The sequence below is a fragment of the Meleagris gallopavo genome, chromosome 8 (assembly GCF_000146605.3).
Source record: "Meleagris gallopavo isolate NT-WF06-2002-E0010 breed Aviagen turkey brand Nicholas breeding stock chromosome 8, Turkey_5.1, whole genome shotgun sequence".
Lineage (NCBI taxonomy): Eukaryota > Metazoa > Chordata > Aves > Galliformes > Phasianidae > Meleagris > Meleagris gallopavo.
The window spans coordinates 20743596-20761316 of NC_015018.2; the positions used below are offsets into that span (position 1 = coordinate 20743596).

General features: G+C 34.3%; 1 long non-coding RNA gene across 2 annotated transcripts in view; it reads left to right on the plus strand.

The window, feature by feature from the left end:
- LOC116216894 overlaps positions 1–17409 on the plus strand; it is an 86356-nt gene extending 68947 nt beyond the window's left edge. For both annotated transcript variants that reach the window (XR_004160524.1, XR_004160525.1), the window contains 2 exons: positions 10000–10037; positions 10145–17409. This is a non-coding gene — a long non-coding RNA (uncharacterized LOC116216894). The remainder of the gene's footprint in view (positions 1–9999; positions 10038–10144) is intronic.
- Positions 17410–17721: the final 312 nt, after the last annotated feature.

Below are 17721 nucleotides of genomic sequence, written 5' to 3' on the forward strand. Positions count from 1 at the left end.
AAGTTGTCACTAGTAAAAACCAAGCACCTGAAAACATGGAACAAGCAGACTTCCTTCCTCTCATTAACACTGCCCAACACAATGTATTTTCTCTGTCAGATGATGGGGGAGAAGCTGTATCCTCTCGTGTTTTTAAAGCAAGTTTATGATGGCTGTTTCCCAGACAACCACCAACCTCCATGATTTTGAGGGCCAGAAATAGTAGAGTTGGATATATTTCTCCTTTTTTAAGAAGGTTAAATGTTTCTTTATTACTATGTACATAAAACTTTCAATGTTTTATTTACTTACTTATGTCTCCCTGACTTATGTAAAAATAGGTTTCTTTTTCTTATTCGCACACATTATTGACAAGCTTTTTAAAAGGAAATCATGCCATTTTCTGATCTGATACTATTTAATAATTTCTACCTAAGTATTATCGTATCCATTTAGATGTATCTAAAACCTATGCTTCTGATTTACCACTAATGCTAAAAGAGATAGATGTGATAGATGTAGAATGTTGAATATGTGGAATGCTCTCCCCTATCTATTCCTCTTTTACCTAGTCTACTGTTCTGAATACATAATAGCCAGTTATATTAACATTCAAGTCACATATCAAGGAATGCTAGTAGTGTCAAATTCCTTTTCTACAATGAGAATTTCCAATTTCTTTTAGTTGTTATGGAGTCTTATTGGACTTGCATGCAAGTGACTGGAAAAAGTCTTCACATTTTTTGTCACATCAGTTCAGTTTAGTCATGAGGGTTGTCATTTAAATCTAGTTCAGTGATAATCAAACTAGTTGTAAGTGAACTAGCTTAGATATCAGAAGCAGTCAAGTTGAAACAGCGTAAAATTCATCTTAGGCTAATATACTCACATATTGAGAGCTCTCCTGAAATTGGGATTGCATTTTGTTTGCCTCCTTACTTCACAGTATCAATTATTTAGTGTCCTTCCAACTGCTTGATCCATTCTCTGTTTCTGTGATTTCTCAAAAAAACATGACCCATAAGCTTGAACCTTCTGCTTCATGCCAATTTCACTATCAACAGTAAAGTCTCTCTGTTTTCACTGACTGGCAAAAATCATTTAGAATGTGAAATGTCCATCCTCTTCCATCAAGACGTCTTCTTCAAAGACATTTCAATTACTGGTAGTTCAGATCAGTTCAGTAACTTCTGAAGAAAAAGAAGATTCCCAGGACTGATAAGTCACTGAGTGAAAGAGGCTAGGGTTTATGAGACAATGCACTAATGCACAGATGTGCACTGATATTTGAAAATCATGCACTAACCTTTTAAAGAATGTGCACATTGTTAAAAATGAAATATCTAGTCTCCCATTCTTAGGCTTTCTCTTGAAATGCATCACTTTTTTTTCATTATAACGTGTTTTTTTTTAAACAATCTGTTTATCTGGTTCACACTCATTCTAAATGTGAATGCCAGATGGCACTTGCCCTCAGGCCAAACATACCTTCTATGTCTTGATACTTCTTCCATTTTAATGTGACAATGAGGACTGCAAAAGTTACAGCAACGAAGATGTCAGTTCATTTTTCAAAGCTCCTCAGATCCTGTAGTTTACTCTTTGTTTTCCACTATCATAGAATCATAGAATTTCTCAGGTTGGAAAAGACCTTCATTGCGTCCAACCATGATGACCTAACCAAACTAAACTACCCACACTGGGTAGATCAATGTATCCATTTCATGCCAATCCTTTCCACTGCTTGTTCATGTCTCATTAGTAAGCTGAGAAAGACAGTGAACTTTACTTATTAGTGTAACTCAAATAATTATCAACCTGCTCAGATGCTGAGAATAAGAAACAACACAAAATGAACTCTCCTAGTCTGAAAGTAACCTGTAAAAAAATCCTGTTTTATATGTTTTGTTTACTTATGCAATTAAGACTATACAAGATAGCACATGGAAGCTAATTTCAAATTGAACTTGATGTTCTGCACCCAAGTAACTATTTTATTAGTATTGTATATTTCTGAAAATGTCAGTATCTTCCAACCAACCTTCCAAGCCTACACAGTAAATCTTACAGATTAGATTATTTTTCAAGTAGAGTTGAGAGTTTCAGCTGCATTTGTTCTTGTGTTGTCTGCAGTATCTAGTCTGAAATCAGTCCATGGTCACTACTGTATTTGCAATCAATGCCATCCTGTCTTTTCCTCCCTCGGAGTCTGATCCAAAGCTCATTAAAAATGGCTAAGGGGTTGTAATCAGTGTCAGTGGGCTTTTATCATCCCTAACCTATTTCTCCTGTCACAGGTTTTGTTATGCAATGTTGTTACTAATATAAAGACATTCCTTGGAAACAAAACAGGAAATATCTGTGATCAAATTCTACAAGGCCTTATTTCAATGATTCATACAGAGTATCCTCAGTAAAGAGATTGTTATTCTGAAGACCTACCAGTCCACTATATAAGAGAATGATGGTATTGAATTAGCTTAATATTCGTACTATACTTTTTATTAATTTAAAACCACATTGTACATTTTATTCCAGTTCTTAGAAAAGGTAAAGAATTTTGTAGGTTGGTGATTACTCATTCTATGCAATGTCTATTGCTTTTCTGAGTTCCAGAAAACCACAGTGAAAAATGTTATTGAAACAAAGCTCAGTCACGAGGAAGTATTGGATTATCTTGGCATGTCCTTTTTAAAGCTAGATCCAAGGCTCTAGGTACCTTGCAGGACTCAGCTGATTCATCCAAAGATGAGTTTGGGTCTATATTTTTCTTGTCTAAATTTGATTGGCTGCTAGGGACATTTTTTCTCCAAGTGTTTATGGCTTTTTCAAATACCTGAAACTGTTTTAACTGTACTACTGTCTTTACAGCCCTAAAAGATCGCATCTATTATATTCTGCAGTCAAATCAGCTCTGATAGATTCCCTCTACAGGGAATCTTATCTCTGACATATGCCAAATTATGCAGAATCTCATCCATCTAATTGCATATCATGTACAGTGACTTTTAAAGAATATTTTAGGCCCTGAGACTGCTACTAACCTTTAAAACGTGCTCAATCCATTTCTTGGGTATCCTCCGATCACCTGTTTAATTTTTGTCTTGTATGTATGTTAAGTTAGTGGGGAAAAAAAAAGAGGCTCAACTTATTACTTTCCACATAAGCACAGAGAATGATTTGTTTTACAGAAATTCATTGAGTTCTTGTACTGCTAAATATTAACATGTAAGACCAGGTTTTGCATGGGTATTCAAATTAACACATTGCTTTTTAAATCTGTGTAAAAAGTGCTGAACTATACATTTAGTTCTAAAGGAATTTAGTTCTAAAGGAATAAAGGGATGAAAAGGAGTAAGCAGTAAATATTGACATTCAGATGATCTGAGTTCTTTACTCACAGAAGTGCCTATAAAAGTTTCTTCAGTATCTTTCCTGTGCTTTTGAGAAATTCAGGAATTAATTGTCAATATAGGACAAGGTATTTAAGTAATTTATACTTTGGGGAAAAATGAAATAGGTGTAGGTTTTCTATTTGTAAAATATTCATAGGAAGCTGATAAAATGCAAATATTATTAACCAGCTTAAATTGATTCTCCTTACAATATTATTTCAAAATTTGAATCATTCCTCTTCATACTTGAGGTTACTAATCAAGAAAGATTCCTTAATATCTGCAGGTCAATAATTGTGAACTCCAGCATATTTATGAAGCCAAATACAGATTGCGTGGAATCTGACTGCAAAACAGTCAATCCCAGAAAAGAATGTGAAGACTGTATTTAAAATGGAGGAAAAGTAGTTCTAAATTATCATCTATTACCTGCACTCCAACCAGACTAAAATGAATATCTGCAGGAGTCTGTGAGAATTAGATACCATCACTGTGAGAATTTAGCATCATCACTAGTGCTCATATATTTTAGTGCAAGTTTAATAGGAATAGAAATATTTGAAAATATTTGCAATTTGCTTTTGTTAACATTAATCCAGATAATACTTGCCATCCTTGCAATGAAACAAAATAGCTTTAGTGTCCCCTGTGCTAATACTTACAGAATCATCTAATAATTTGAGTTGGAAGGTGCCCTTAAAGGTTGTCTAGTCCAACTCCCTGCAATGCACAGGGACACCTGCAACTCAGTCAAGTCACTCAGAGCCCCGTCCAGTCTGACCTTGGATGTCTCCAGAGACAGGGCACTCATCACCTCTTTAGGCAGCCTGTTCCAATGCCTCCCCATCCTTATTGTTTTGGTTGAGGTGCAATTTGGAGGAAAAAAATCCATTTTCATGTAATTTCATAGATTATAAAATAACTAAAATACTAAAAAACTAAAAAACTAAAAAAAGAAAATGTTAATCACTTTTTTCCCTGAAAAATGCCACGTGGTTAGCTAGATTTGAATAGCAAAAATTGTAATGTGAAATGTATGGAAACCTGGTAACATACACCAATTCATATGTAAGTTTTTCTTAAAATACCCGTTAGTATTTCACTGCGTTATCTGATTTGTAAAATGTCCAGACTTGTACATCATTTTTAGTTTCATAGAAGCTGGGTATTTGTTGTGTTGCTTCCTGCAGGCATACTATATCGTGTTTAAAGGAAGCAAAGCGTATTTTTCAGAAACGAGAACATGAAGAAAGTTTTTATGTGCTGTTTTCATTTTAAGATGAATTTATTCTGACTGGAATACATTTAAGATCATGACTTTACATTGGCTAAAAAGAAAAATCTTTATAAAGTTACCATAAAGGAGTAACTCCAAGGGTAAAATGTGACATGATCTGGTAACAGGTATCACCACGTGTGACTACCGAACACCTTTAAAAATATGAAGAAACATCAACTTTTAAACATTAATCATCCCTAGATTCTCTCAGTTGCTCCATTTGGAAATATGTAATATCTTAAGTTCTAAACCACCCTAAAAATAATGAGTAAGATCTTTTTCTTCCACTTCAAATAAACAATAGTAGAAATTTCCTTTAAATTCACCTTGCTGCCTAACACCCATAGTTCTTTCACTGTCTATCTGAAAAGCCATGTCTCACGTCACAAACACTGAGTTGCTCTCTTATGACCAAAGAGATTTCTTATCTCTTAGCTGGCTCATAGATTTCAGTGTGACAGCTACCTTACAGCAGGGTGTAAGATATACTAGAACACTATGTATGATACTATAGTATTACAAGTAGAATCTTAAAATTTCTGTTGCCACAGGATTTAGTATTCGAGAGTGTTGTAGATATCATTATGAAAATTTGTTTGCTAGTGTACAATCTAATTCTGAGTGATGCTTCTCTTCTAAATACTCTTGAGTTCAATGAATGCTACTGCTATGTGTGTTCTGCTAAAGTAGTATTTAATATCTAACTAATCAAGATAAGTGTCCAGAAGGCGATTCAGACAGCTGATATTTTCTACTATAGGACAGATTTTTTTGTAAAATAATTTCATTTTGAAAAGCGTTTTTGTTGCCATATTAAAACTGTTGTTCTTCAAAAGAACATGAACAACTCCAGATCTGCAGAGCACCTCCCTGTATTTACTATAGTATTTCAGATGTATATATTTGATTGAAAAGATTAATAGCTCTTTATTGGCTTACTGTTTCTGAAGAAACATAATAGCATACATTTACATTGCAGGAGTTAATAAATGATGGTAAACTCCTTGGGGCATTATCAAACTCTGTGAATTTGTATATCTGATCAAATATTTATTAGCTGCAGTCTCTTCCTATACTGATTTTTCCTTTCATTTATTGCTTTAGGCCTTACTGTGCAATACTAAGGTGATACTCATGGGCATATGCCCCCAGAAGAAAGACACTCATTATGAAATACCTAACTTCAAAACCACAAGCTGCCTGAATTTTGTTTTTTCCTTTTAATAAACTGCCACAACATTTAATTATCTTTTCTAGCTTGTTTCTTTGACCTATATTAAACTAACCAGAAACAAAATTTTATTATCTCAGCTGATAATAGATATTTAATTTCCATTGGTTATCCTGAACTTTTTACACTTGTATTATATTGTATTGCTGTGTATTTGCTGTATACAGCAAATAATTACTACAGAAAGTGATTGGACATCAGTATTTACTGTGTTAAAGCTTTGCTCGGTGTGATTTTTCTTGTCTATAAACCTGTTATATATGCAACAGATTTATTGTACTGAGCTAACATGAAATTTTGGAACCAGAAAATATGTCAGTAACACTTGTGGGAGACTGATAGCTGAATAAAAATGAAGTGCTAATGAAAAGAAGGAAATGTATGCCAAATTCCTGATAACTGTTTCAACACTGTGTCACCATTAAGACTTCTGCATGTGATCCTTTGTTTTGTTGAATTTAACACAGACAAAGCAGTCTGGGCTACTGACCCAGCTACACAATGTTGACCATATTACAGGACTGGTGCATGTTTCATTTTCTCCCCATGGTAAGTTCTTCAGCATATTTGAATACAGAATAACTTCCTCGTGGTGACAGAGATAGCCTAGAGGTAGTGTAAACAGCTAGTCTGAACTCTTTCTACAAAATCCATTTCTGAGTTATGTTTACTATGTCAAGTTAGATAGATTCATAGGATATAGAATTATCTTCTTGTCTGTGATTGAAAATGCTTTGCAGCTGGATGTTTCTTCTCTGAACATTGCACAGCAAATTGTCAAGATCCCACTTGTACTTTAGTCAAGATCTCTTTCTTAATTTGAAGACTAGAAACATCTGTGTATCTAATTTGAAATATATTGAAAGAAAAATTATGTAGTTTGCTCAGGAAATATCACATGTTTGGGTTTTCTGCTTGTCTGAAGGAGCATAAGAAGCTTTGGGGGAGCATATTTTCAATAGTCTCATCATAAGAAACAACATGAGACACTACCTTCTCACTGCATTCTCATTAATGTCTCATAGATTTCTCATTTACCTCAGTAGATGTAGGCCAACATAGCCAACATGGAGGCATTGTATAAATAATACTCTTTATGATATCCTATATTCTCTAACATGTACGGATCTTCAGAACTAAATTAGATTGCAATACTGCAGAATGTAAACAAATGCACACAGACAGAATAATGCTAAATTATGCATTTCATCAAGGCTCTCAGCAGAGTGCAAAGTCATAGACTTGTGAGATCCATATATTTATTTAGGTTCATACGCAAGGTCAAGAACCTGAGCCATAGGCATCCTTGGCAATTACATAAAAACATAAGAAACAAAGAATGAGCACCCTGCAGAAATCTCTGCCAGGCACAGCACTGTGTATTGGACCTTGCAGCAACAGGAAATTAAGAGAAACCACAGTTCTCTCATTCTCTTTCTCCCCAAGTATCCTTGCAAAGTGAAACTTGAAGTAGGACCACATGAAGCATATAATATTGTTTGGTTGTTTAATTCATCAGATTTTCTTTGCACAAGATAGGCATCTCCTCCTCTGAGCAAATCTAAACTTGCATGAAATGTGAGGAGTACTGTTTTCCATTTAATTTGCTATGTTTGGTAATAGTGAACAAGAAAAACACGAGTATTGACTAATATTTTCTTAGATTCAAAAATAATTTTTCACTTGATATGCTATCTTTTTTTTCTTGTAAAATCAATCAAACATATATATGGACAATGTATGTAGCTAGCATAAATTTAACATCTCTAGTATACAACATTAAACCTATTTGGAGAAGCCTATAATTGCTACTATAAAAATATTCATTCTTGTGGTGTTCCTTTAGCTTGGCCCTGGACACAGCTATAAATGGGGCAAAGTTTGGATTTTAAGTTGTACTGTATAAAGGGAGCAATGTCAAGATATTAAGTGGTAGAGTTGCAGATTCTGCTGAATTTTGAAATTATTCAGTCCCACTAAAACCAGTGAAATCAGTGAAGTTTCATCCACAGTATTAGCCAGATGTCTAGTTTTGATTTTTGTTTTTAAAGTCAATAAATAGATTAATCATATCTTTAAGTAACTTGATTTGGATTTTCTTTGGAGAATGGTTCTCTTTTATCAGTTAATTAAAGTTTGAATTTTATACACAGCAGAATATTTTGTCCTGTGCTGTGCTGAGCCTTTTCAATAGTTTATTCATTCATTTCACATTCTCAAAGTGGCATGAGGGAACCATGTGATGTTTAATGTAAGTGTATGGGGTTGAGTAAAAAAAAATGCATATTTTTAGCTTTCTGATTCTAAAGGCAGTCAGGTTTGGGTTTTCATGTGCGCTTGGAGAAAGGCTACTGCTGTGCTTTGAAGATGTCTATTAAGATGATGATTAGTCTTTTTTTTTTTTTTTTTTGGTCTAAATACCTGTTTTTGAAATTTACATAAAATTATATTCACAGTTTTGAATATTATCAGCACCAGCTTAGAGCAGTTAAGTGTAGAGATTTGTAACAAAAATATTCAGATTTAAGCATTTAATGGGAATGGAAATATGAGGACCACAAGAAACAACAGAAAGGTTAAAAAAAAATAGCCTAGGTCAATAAAATAAATAAGCTGACTGATAGCATTAAAACCAGTAAACATCAAGGAATTCATTTTTTGCAACAAGACTAGAAGGCTTCTGCTTCAGTAATGTCATACCGGGGATAAACTGTCACTGAGAAATCTCTGATAACAGCAAAAATAGACACATGATTGCAGCCCAGTGCATGGATCCATCCTTCTTGTTAACCCAGGAAGAAGACAGACTACTCAGAAAGATAACTAAAATGAGGATACAATAAGAGTAGACCATAGTGTGGCCTCAAAAGGATAGATGATTGAAATCCTCAAGATACTGAGGCCAAAGAATGTAATGTAGCTATTTGACTTGTAAAAAGATTTAAATGCTACTCAAAAAAACAAACAAACAAACAAACAAAAACATCATTCTCAAAAATCAGGAGAAACCACAGAGATGTAGCAAAGTCTTAATATCAACAACCATTTGTCCTGCATTTAAGGGATCTTGGCCAGACCACAAATACACACCCATTATGGTTCTTATGAGTATGGATATGAGAGAATGTGAGAGTGAAACTCAAGAGAATGAGTGAATGACTAGAATAAATTTTAAAATGAATGTCATTTTTCTTTATCATAAGGTTTTATGCTGTTTTCTTAAGTTAGATTCCTACAAAGACAGGCACATTTGGGTTCCTGAGACCTGTTTCTATTTTTTTGAAGTTTGTTATACTTCATTGTAAGCCAAATTTGATTCAATTGACCTTATTATCTTTATTTCAGTGAAGATTTCAGGGTGTTTTGCTTTAGTTGGCCCACAGGACTGATGGATGATAGCTAAATATTTTTCTCCACCTGTCTTCGTTTGGCACCATGTCTACAGGCAGATTACTTAAGGACTTAGAGAAAGATTTTCTAAGGTAGACATAGCAATGACGTATTTAACTCAGAGGAGAAATCTGAGTTTTCTGTATTATAGAAATTGGTGAACACTTGCTTTTCCACAAGGAAAATGCAAATAAATATATTTTGTTTTTATTTTGCAAGATAAAACATTTCTAATGAATGCAATACTGTAATTTCTGCAAAAATGTTTTCATATTGAAAACTTACATTTATCTAAGACAAAACAAAATAAGGAAGGAAAGTAGCATTAGTGATTGTAAATGGTTAATATGGGGAAACACAAAGAGGATAAATCACTCAGATCAAGCATTGTGTACAACATTGATTTACAAGCATAATTATGGTACCCTTTGCTATTTTCAGGCTTATATCTCATCCTACATACGCTTAACTATCTAAATGAAAGCACCAATTACTACATCATATGAATAGTAATAGTAAAATGATAATATTTTGTATAGAGTTGTATTTTGATTATTCATTAATGTTATAATTAATTTCAAATAATTTTTAATCTCATTTGACTTTCTCTTGGGGGGCATTTTTGAGAGAAAATCAGTAATACATTCTAATTTGTTTGCTGGGCCTGCCAAGGAAGAAAAAAAGTGCTGGAGGGAGGTAACAGTTCATTCATGTTTTCTTCCCAGATCACATTTTACTGAATCAGTGAAAATGAAAAAGGAAGGTGAGATACTGGATGGAGCCTCTGGCCACTGCGTTCCAAAATACAGGGTGACAGGTAATCTGGAAGGTACAGGAATGACCATTAACTTTCCATCCATCTCTCATTAGTTTAACAGAATCTCTTCAGTGATTACTTTTCTCCCCATTCCTGGAAACATTCCTAGAAGAAAACAGCCCCCCCGAAAGATCAAGATTGATTCAGTATCATTTGCATTGTTTCGGCAGCAGAAAATAAATGGAGAACTGAGCTAAGAGATTGTATCCTTCTTTGACTGAAGTTTCACCCAGATGTGTTGGATGTGTAACAGTTCTGGCAAATTCTTCTCTCTGGTGGTGAGAATAGAGAACAAGTTCTCAAACGGCTTTGTGTTAGAGGCTAGTTAAATCATTAGTTAGAGCCGAGTGAAAGATCAGGAGTATGAGATTACTTTACTTTATTTGAGTTCCTTTCCTATAAGGAATTTAGATCTAGGATCCTTACCCTAAATCCTTCTTAGGCACCCACCACATGGGTGGTAGGCTGGCAAATGCCTGTCAAAGCAGGTGAGAAAATTCAGTAACTTCTGTTTACTGTAGAAGCAAACTTTATGGCCTTACAGAAAAAGCTTGCTACAGTTGGTAGAGCAAGGTGTGGTTTCAAATAAAGCTTGAATTGTTGAGGATATTACAGGTCTTGAAATTAAGTTAAGAAAATGTGCATAAAGCCTCAGTGTGGAGTAATATAGAAGATGTCCTGGTTCTTTGTTTTTCGTGGTATGGCTTTTTTGTTTGTTTTTTTTACATTGAGGGGTTCTTATGGTTTCTATTCAATTGCATTTTATTTTAGTTATGTAAGTTCTACATTGGTCTTTCTGGTGGAGAGTTGAAAGCTTCTTGGCAATGTATGGCTAACTGAGTAATTCTGGATGAGCCACAGTGGAAGGCTGTGTAGCAGCAGCTTGACTGTCATTTGTATCTCAAAAAGAAGACATCATTATAACATATTGTCCCCAGCAAGCTAAGCACACTGAGTAAAGCAGCACAGAGTCATCATGATTATGCTATTTTTTAAAACTGTGTGCCATTTATGTATATTTTAAATACAGTACCATAGTTCCAACCCAAGTCTCTATTGTTAGGCACAATCTGAAGTCACTGTTGCCTGTTCTGGAATATTAAAACTTGTCTTTTGATGGAACATTAGACTGACTTTGCACAGAAGTAAATTATTCTTAAATCTTGCAGGGCAGTGGAGATTTGCTCCTTGTTTATTTACTCATGGTGAATTTTGCTTTGAAAAAATCACTCTTGTAGACTTTGACTTGTAAGATTAGGGATACTGTGACCTATCATCAGAGTTCAGGCACTATTACCAAATTTTTCTCTTTGCTTAGAACAACGTCTAGAATGCTAAAAGCTCACATTACATGTATTGTTAAAGAAAATGTGAATTTCTCTAATTAGGAACACAAGCATAGTAACCTTAAATAAAGGTCATATCCTTATAGGGAGACTTGTAATGAGGGTGACAAGTACGTATGCTGCTGAAACACACACAACCTTCTGAACTGTACTGCACAGAGGTTGCTGGAACGATTCATAGGACTTTTGTTCACTTTTTTTTTTCTAATTAATTCAGTGATGGGTGAAGTTTGTTTTGACTTGCTTCTACTGCCCTGTGTGACATTTACCACATAATTATCATCTTTCATTGTTTCAAAGAATCTCCCAGCTATCTTCAGATATTGGTAAAATTATTTTGTCAATTGTTCCGATTGATTCTTCAAAATAAAAATAGATTGTAATGTTGTAGAACAGATTCCTAGCTCTGAAAATTCAAACCTTTAACAAATCAACATTTCCCAAATTTTCAATGAAAAGCCCTGTAAATTAAGGAGCTTTAACTGGAGTTGCCTTGCAATGTCAAATTGATTCCTCCAGGGGTTTAAGAGGCATTATGTTCTGATTGACAATTTTTATTGTTTTTAGGCGGAAATCTTTGTTTATGCATATTTGAAATATGTATATTTCTGGTTAATTTTAGTTCTAAAAATTCTTGGATGTGGAACCTATTAGTCATAATGTTCTGTTTGCTACTCATGGATACCTCATTTTTTCATCATTTCTAATTGTATATTGTGAAGTTAAAAATATTCCAGCTATAAAATGTAAATTATTTTGCCTATACTGAGTTTAAATGAATACATTGGATATATTTTTCTTTGAAAGTGTTCCAATATGTTAGATAAGATCAAATTTGAGGAAAAAAAATGTTTCTTCGTGATGCTTTTTGTAATGTATGTTTCTATACTATTATGCAGAACAGTGTGGTTTTAAGCAGTTTATTTTCTCTTAATTTTGTTCCTCATTTCGATGTTTTTTACAGGAGGACATTAATTTTTTTTCATTTGTTGTGATTTGGTTTATGCCCTTGGTAAAATGCAGGAACTATGCCAATTAAAATGTAGTTTTCATATTGCCTCTTGAAGGAATTGCTGAAATTTTTCAGTGCATCATATTAAAATGTTTTAAAATTAAATAAATATTCACTTTATGAATTCAGTTTATTATTTGATAATGCTTAAGTTTATGTGTGTTGGAACACAGATTTGGGTTCTGTAATGCTACTTGAATGATTTATTTTCAAATTTGCTTAGCTGTAATACTGGCACAGTTAGTTTTACTTATGAAAGTTTTAGTTCTTACTAGTTTCAGCTCTCAGTTTAATTCTAACTAAAGCTAACAGCTGTTTTCTTGCAGCAGTGTCTATTAATTTTATATCTCTGCTATCACTTCAGATTCAGACAGATCTGTCCAGTTCAAAACATATGGTACACTTACATGGGGAATATCTGATGTCTGTGTTTTGGTGTTTGGAGATCGGAGCCTAAACGGGAAGATCTTTGTGTTGCAGTCCAAGACTGCACAAGAATCATCAGATGGAGAGAACTCTAGAAGTCCTGTAGGATAGTGTTCTCTGACATTTCCAGCCCCAGTTAACACTGCAAAATCTTTAGCTCACACTGGTCATTTATATACCCACCTGCAGAAAGAAGATCAAAGCTGTTGTATACACAGGCTATCTTTGAGATTTCAGAGTCTACATGTCATGGAAGTTCAAAGAAACCGTATGACTGTAGCCAGCCTGGCACTGTGGTAGCATGCAGCTTCCAGTAAAAAAAGTGAGCTGCTGAGACTTAGTTCTGAAGTCATTATGCAACTTTTCACTGTGCAGTGTACACATCACCTTTTTTTTTCAATAGGAATTTAGAATATTGCCTGTGGTATAAGTGTTGTCCTTGATAAATTTCTTGCTCCTTTTGCAAGGAATTATTGGTATGTTGTTCAGCAAAGATTCAGCAAGGAAGTGCATAATTTCCACATTAATTCAATGGAAGTTTGTACAAGTTTGTCTAAAGTTTGAATGAAGCCATTTCACTTTGCAATAAAATCAATGAGCAGCAGTCATGCTGCTTTTTATTGCATGTCATCTGAAAATGGGTTTAAAGTCTCTTTAATTTCTTTAACTCAACCATTTGTGACTTTATCAACATATCACGTCAGTCAACTATTTTTGAAAATGAGAATATAGATTAATTGTAGATAATCTCTTCTAATCACATTTTTTTCCTTTCCCAAAAAAGACTTCAGCCAACTTCACCAATTGAATTCTGTATGACTTTCTTTGAAATCACCACTTTCCTTTCTTTTTTCCATAATTCACTGTTCTAGTCGTTATGGAATTGTCCTAAATTTGCAGTAAGTCCTCCTCGCTGTTTACAGCATTGTCAATGTTAAATTTCTGGGGAAGGACTATTACAGTTTCAGTTTTTGCAAATAGTAAAAAGAAATTAGCAAGTCCAAAGACAGTAGTATGAGAAGTAGGTGCCTAATATAAGGGCATAATAAATGGCAAAAAGATTAATAAAACTGTCAAACATTATTAATTAGAAAGATGTCTTTTACATCGTTATTATGGGTTATGAATATCTCCTATACTTGCAGAACTAACAGCTAGAAGTCAAGCCTGGCTGGAAGGTTTTCTGTATGAATAAGATTCTTTGAGAAAACCAATCAAGAATAGAAACTTCATTAAAGTGACAGGCGTTTTTCATCAGTCCCCTTCACAGCTGTCTTATTCAAAGGGTACGAGAATGATAGCTGACCTTCTGGATATAAAAATGACATTTAAAAATATGAATAAAGTACAAATTAATCCAGTTATAAAAGGAAAATACAGTATATCATTTCTTTGTCTTTGGTATTACTGTTTTGCAGTGATAACCTGTCCCAGCTGAAATCTGTAGGAATTCACTATTGATTTTAACTCAGCTAAATGTACCATTTCCTGACATCAGAAAAAAAACCTGACTGAAGTGCTTAAAGTGTCTATTGTGAGGCTCTATTTTTGGAAACTATGCAAATAGGTTTCCTAAAGCATTCTAATCCAAAGCTTACATATTCTGGGCTTTATTTTTGTAATTGCTGTAAGTAGCTTTCCCACACTGCAATGGCTTGGATGTACATTTGGGAAATGGGAAGGACAGATTTGAATTTGCGGCTGAGAACAAAAGAATGTTTTTTTATGGTTTTGAACAGATAGCCTAATTGGTGAGTTGTTTTGAAAAAAGTCAGGTATCATCAATGAGCTGAGTTTCTGGAAAAGTGAGCCCCAGTTGATAAAGAGCTTGACTCAGAAATGAATTCTAATTTACAGAGCCAACCTGCTTGGAGGTACTTAATATGACACTGGTACATTTGGTGGGGGTTTAAGCCCATTGCTGTGATCGTGGTGTTTTATTTGCTGGAACTGGTCTCCACTCACTGAAGTGTTTTTATGGGCCAGTCTACTGAGTTTCTTGTTTGTCTTTAAGGGAATCTGGGTGCCTAAGCATAACTCCCTGGGTCATTATCTTATAATCAACCACCTATGGTTTTGCTGCTGCCTAAATTAGAAATACTTTTTTCCTTTCTTTTCATCCTAATAACTTTGCTTTAAGGAATCTAGTTTGGTCACTGTTTACTATTACTTTCATTGCTCCCAAAAGATCTTTCAGGTACTGATACTCTAGCAAATGCTGGAAACAAGTGAAGTCAGCTGTGAAAACAGCCACCTCAGAGTAACTGCATTGTGACCTAACAGACAGAAGAATTAAGGGAAAAATTTACAGAGTGATGAAAGGATCTTACACATCAGGTAAACAGTCTCTTGGATAACCTGTATTAGCTGTATATAACTGAAATTTATACGCACTCAGTTGAAAAATAGATTTCTCCTTCATGTGAGCATGAAGAAGAGCATTAATAATAATTAATGTTGATATCTCTACATGTCTGTAGCCCTATGCCTATCTGTGAATGCTGGACAAGGTTCACTTTCATGATATAACAGCTGGAATACTCAGAGACATAATTAGTGCCTCTTAGAAAGTAATATGATATTAGTTGTATACATCATATGGATCAGATCTTTCTTGAAATATATGTATGTGGTTGGGAAGAGTAGGCAAGAGTTAATCCTAAGGTAATTTTCTTTTTTCCTTTTTTTTTCCTTTCTTTTCAAGAAGTCAGATTCAAAAATACTTAATTTCCTAGCTCCTCTCCTTGCTATTAGGTCTCTTAAAGCATAGTGGCATAAACACCAGACTATTTCCTTATGGAAACTTCTGTAAAGCTTTCTGCATTCCAGTAAATAAAAGATTGAATTTTCCCTGGAAGAGGCAAAGAAAATATAATTACATTGGTTTAAAGCAGCTAAGAAGGAAAATAAAATACTAGAAAGCATTTAAGGATTTTTTTTTTTAATTTGTTTTTTTTTTTAGATTTTACAGTCCAGGAGTGCAGCTTACCACAAAACCATCTGTCAACAATGCATCTGCTTTCTCTCACTGTTTTTTGCAAGATAGCACTTGTAACAAATAGAATGTCCCCAAAACAATTTTATCAGCTGATAATTTTTTTTCTTCATGGCAAAAACTAGATTGATAAAGCTTTAAAAAAAAACTTCACAAGTCACTGATAGACAATGACTCAGAATATTAGTTACACGCGAGTCACTCAGAACAGGGATTAGCTGTTAGAGCATCAAATTCCATTCTAGCAGAGCACCACCAGCACTTCCCATCAGACAGGTTAACTTCTGTTTACATCCTTACCTACTGTGACACTCTACAGAATTGCCTTTTTTCTGGTGTTTTTCACCAGGGATAGGTTTATTTCACTTTATAATTTTTACACAGTTGGAGCTCTTTGGACAGAAGCAGGTATGGCATTTATCTTTGTTTTTTAGTGTTATTCTGCTATTCTAATGTAAGATTTTGACATTCCAATTAAATATATATATATTTATTTGTTATTTTCAATTCAGCCACAAGATTCTTACTTCTTTTTTAAATTATTGTTCTTATTTTTTCCCCCTCTGCCAGACAGATTTACTCAAATTAAACTTGAGCAAAACCCAGTAACCTCTGAGAAAAGCTTCTTGCCATGCAAGCAGCAATAGGTAATGTCTGGTCACATGTTGGCATCAATAATCTAAAATCTAAAATGAGAAGATTTTTGTGTGTGTGTTGTTTGGGTTTTTTTTCCCAAAATTCTTTAAAGTAGAGAAAAGTCTGTTTGGGGGGTTGTTTTTTTGCTTGTTTCTTTTTTTTTTTTCCTCCGACTCTCATGGATTCATTTTTGACAGATCAGTGTGTGAACTCAGCTATCTTAACAGAATTTTTAAACTACCTCTTTTGTGCTGTCCTCGCTATCTGCAATTACCACCACCAGTTTTGTGAGCTTGTAAAAGTACAGGGATTTGTGCTGTGCCTCAACCCAACAAGTCTGTCTACCAGTATTTTTTAGAAGGCATTGGAGAAAGGATGCAGCAATTGTATCATTGTACAAAAATCTAGAACATACTTTACCTAAATAGCAATATATACATGTTAATTCTCTCTATTTTGCATAACTGCAGAGTAATTAATATCTTATAAAAAACTATGACAGTTGTATACGTGATGACAAAGCTTTGCTGTTGCAATTGGCTTCTTAGCTTAAAGCCATTCAAAAACAGATAACAAATGGAATTATTTTTCACTCTGATCTTTAAACCAAGATTTCCTCATTTATAACCTGTGACATTCTTGTATGGCAGTTCACGAAGCTGAGGGACATAAACTTCTTCCCTATCATAGCAGAACAGATTGTGGAAGTAAGCATGTGATTGGAGGATGCTTTCTTCAACAGAATGCAGTAACATTCTTCTGTTCTGCAGTCACTGAAATCCTAGACTGGTCTCACAGTTTCCTAATGGAGATAGGCCCACAGTGACAAAATGATTGGCCTTTCTGATCCAACTTGGACATTCAAATTCTACTTTAAATACAGGTATTTTCAAAGGAAAAAAAAAAAAAGTCCTTGTGCCACGGTGATGAGTAAAGCTCTCCTGGCATACCCGGTGTGCAGTACACAAAGTACATAAAGGTACAGGAATAAGCTGTCACAGTTCAGTCCAATCTTCTAGAGATACCAGAGAGAGTTAACTCAAAAGGTATTTAATCAAGGTGTGCTTCAATAGACCTTGTTGTACAGATACAATGATTGCATGTATCTGTACTCATGTTACAAGGAGGCTAAGGAGAGTATTTTGGACATTTGAGCAAAGAATATTTTCCTTCTTTGCTCTAGCAGCAAAATATTTTTCTGTGATATTTCTCAAG